At 35.9% G+C, this 3,622-nt stretch overlaps 1 non-coding gene across 1 annotated transcript; it reads right to left on the bottom strand.

Moving 5' to 3' along the window:
* Positions 1–331: 331 nt before the first annotated feature.
* Positions 332–438, bottom strand: LOC115527805. Its single transcript, XR_003973042.1, has one exon. It is a non-coding gene; the product is annotated as a U6 spliceosomal RNA (small nuclear RNA).
* Between the last annotated feature and the right edge of the window lie 3,184 nt (positions 439–3,622).

Genomic DNA, 3,622 nt, shown 5'->3' with positions numbered 1-3,622 from the left:
AGAATCATTTTATACTCCAGAATGGGAAGGTAGCAGCTCATAGTACATAATGGCAAAATGTTATTACTTGTGGCCATCTGGAACCATGAGCGCTCAGAGTTGTTCTAGGGGAACAAGGAGCTAGTGCAACAAGCCACTTTATTTTTTATTTTCTGAATAATTTCTACACCCGACGTGGGACTCAGACTCATGACCCCAAGATCAAGAGTGGCATACTCTACCAACTGAGCCAGCCAGGCACCCTACACAAACCATTTTATTTTATTTTATTTTTTTATCCATTAATTTATTTATTGAATGTCCCTAAATTTTTAAAGTGAGTTTTTCTTTAAAAAATATGGAACGCTTCACGAATTTGCGTGTCATCCTTGCGCAGGGGCCATGCTAATCTTCTCTGTATCGTTCCAATTTTAGTATATGTGCTGCCGAAGCGAGCACCTACACAAACCATTTTAAAGGAAACATAGAAAATGTGAATTGTGAAGGGTAATGTGGCTGTTTTTAATAGATGTAAATAATTTAAGAAATAGTAGAAGCATTTGCTTGCATTTGATAGGGACAGCAGTAGACATTTACTCTCCTGGCTCAGGATAGTTAACTCTTGTTCTTTGCCACACATGATGGACTGGCTTGTTATACTTTAGGGCAACACCCTAATTTGCTACATGGATGATAGCATGCCAGTAGGATCCAGAGAGCTGGAAATAGCAGACCCCAGATGCTATGTATGCCATATATTTACAGCATCTCTTGGTGGGGGGGGGGGGGGGGGGGGAATCTGTGAAAATATAAGATCCTGCCACATTCCAGAAGTTATGCCTTTAGTGGGTTAGACACTGTCGAGATATTTTCACCCATATCCCAGAAAAGATATTTCATCTTTTGTCCACAACCCCAGAAAAGGTGATACAATACTTGCTGGGTGTTTGAATTCTGGAGGCAGCATTTTTAATTTCCTATTTTCCTGCTCCAATACATTTGCCAAGTGACTGAGAAAGCTGCCAGATTTGATTTATGTCTAGCCAGTTCAGACTACAGTACAAACAGCTCTGGTCCTTGTGCCTCAGCAGATCCAATGCTTCTCAAAGAACCTGCACTAATTTGGATGCTCTAAGAAGTGTGTTGCAAGTCACAACAGGAAAATCACAGTATAGAGCCTGAAGATTTTGAAACAAGATCAAACCTCTTTTAGCAAGTGACTTTTTTTCTTTAAAGAACCCACCTGCTTAGCTCTCAAAAATTCAACCTCACTTCTCTTGTAATGTTTGAAGTCAATGACACAAATATCTTACTTAGCACCATTTTAGTTGTGTTCCACCAGATTTTCAGGTACTGTATTTTTTTCATTTCTTTCTGTTCAAGCATTTTCAACTTTCCAATATAATTTCTTCTTTGACCTGTTATTTTAAATGTGGCTTTAAATTTCCAAACATGTGCTATTTTTTGTTTTGCCTATCTTTTATTATTATTTTATATATTTAATCGCATTCTGATTAGAAAAGGTGGTCTTCATGAGACCAATTCTAAAATTTGTTGAGATTAATTTTAAATTTCATACATATTCCACCTCCTTGTGATTTTAATCTACATTTTTCTGAGGACTACTGATGAAATATGTGTTCCTATGTTCAGTGGTCATTTGGATATTTTCTCATGTGAAGGGCCTCTTGAAGTCTCTTGCCCATTTTTAAATCGTATTTTTGATGTTTTTAAAAATTGCTCTGTTGGGCGCCTGGGTGGCACAGTCGGTTGAGCGTCCGACTTCAGCCAGGTCACGATCTCGCGGTCCGGGAGTTCGAGCCCCGCGTCAGGCTCTGGGCTGACGGCTCAGAGCCTGGAGCCTGTTTCCGATTCTGTGTCTCCCTCTCTCTCTGCCCCTCCCCCGTTCATGCTCTGTCTCTCTCTGTCCCAAAAATAAATAAACGTTGAAAAAAAAATTAAAAAAAAAATTGCTCTGTAGATTTTTGGGGGTATATTCTGCACACAAGTTCTTTGCCATTTATATGTATTGAAAGTATCTTCTTCAATCTTTGAATTACATTTTTACTCTTTCAATGGTGTCTTTTGAAGGATAGAAGTCTTTATTTTTATTCCAGTTAAATTGAACAATCTATTACCTTTATGGCTAGGGTTTTTTGCTTCTCTTTCAAGAAGTGTTTCCCTATGCGAAAGTAATGAAGATACTTTCCTATATCAATTCCTAGAAGCTTTGTTATTTTGCCTTTCACACCCAAAGCTCCAATCCACTTGGAATTGATTATTGTGTGCAGTTTAAGAGCCAAACTTCATTTTCTTCCAACTTAGATGTCCAATTATGCATAATTTATTACAAATCCATTCTTTACCCACTGCTCTGTAGTGTCACCTTTGTCCTAAATTATGTGTCCATATACTACACTGTCAAACTTACCATAATTTTGTAGTAAATCTTGGTATTCAGTATAGCAAATGTTGAACCAAGCTTTCACTACAGGAATAAGCACAATAAATAAACACAAATTTGTTGAGATCCATTATCCTTTTAGACAAGCTGAATTAGCATTGCTATTGTTTTGTTTAGGATTTTTGCATCAATCTTTCTGAGACAGATTGTCCTTACTGTCCCTTAATCTTCCTGATCAGATTTTGGTATCAAAATGATGTTGTCCTCCTAAAACAAAATGGGGAAGTGGTTCTTTTATTCCATTTCTCTGGAAGAAGTTTTGTAATATTGGCATTATTTATTCCTTTAATGTTGTTGGAATTTATCACTGAAATAATTAGTCCATGAGTTGTGTGTTTGTATATGTGTATGTGAGAGTTTTTATATTATGAATTTCTTTAATAATTATAAGACTGTTTATATCTGTGCTTCATCTTGTGTCTGTTTTTGTAACTTGTATTTTGCCAGGAGCTTGCCCATTTATCCAAATTTCCAACCACGTAGCACAAAATTCTTCATGATTATCTTTTTTAAGGATATTTAGTGATGTCTCCTCTTGCATTCCTTGGATTGGTTATTGAGGCACAGCCTGGTCACCCAGTGAGCAGTAAGCATATGTATATATGTGTATGTATATCTATATATGTATATCTATATGTGTATACACATATATATTCAAGTTAGCTCCATACAAAGTATATATATTTATATGCAGATTATATTCCTGTTGAATTGAACTATTTTTCATTAAGAAGTGAACTTCTTTCATTCAGTAGCAATATTTGCTTTAAGATCAACTTTTTATATATTAATATGGCATTGATCAGCTTTCTTCAGATCAGGTTTGCATAATCGTTTTTCATCTTTTAGCTCTTCTGTACCCTAATATGTTAGCTATGTTACTTCTAAACAGCATATAGCTGGGTTTTCTTCTTTCATTTAATGCACCTATCCTTGTATTCTGTTTTATTTTTAAAATTTTATTTATTTAAAGTAATCTCTACAGCCAAAAGTGGGGCTTGAACTCATGACCCAGAAATCAAGAGTCACATGCTCTTCCAGCTGAGCCAGCCAGGTGCCCTGTCCTTGTATTTTAATTAGACCAATTAATAGAATTACATTTAGTGTAATTACAGACATATTCACTTTGAATTTCATTTTTTTAAGAATAATCTTTGTGCCCAACGTGGGGTTCAAGTT

This window comes from Lynx canadensis, chromosome D2 (genome assembly GCF_007474595.2).
Source record: "Lynx canadensis isolate LIC74 chromosome D2, mLynCan4.pri.v2, whole genome shotgun sequence".
In the NCBI taxonomy this organism is placed as follows: Eukaryota; Metazoa; Chordata; class Mammalia; order Carnivora; family Felidae; genus Lynx; species Lynx canadensis.
Note: the sequence above shows the minus strand (reverse complement) of the source record. Positions and strands in the feature narration are given on the sequence as shown.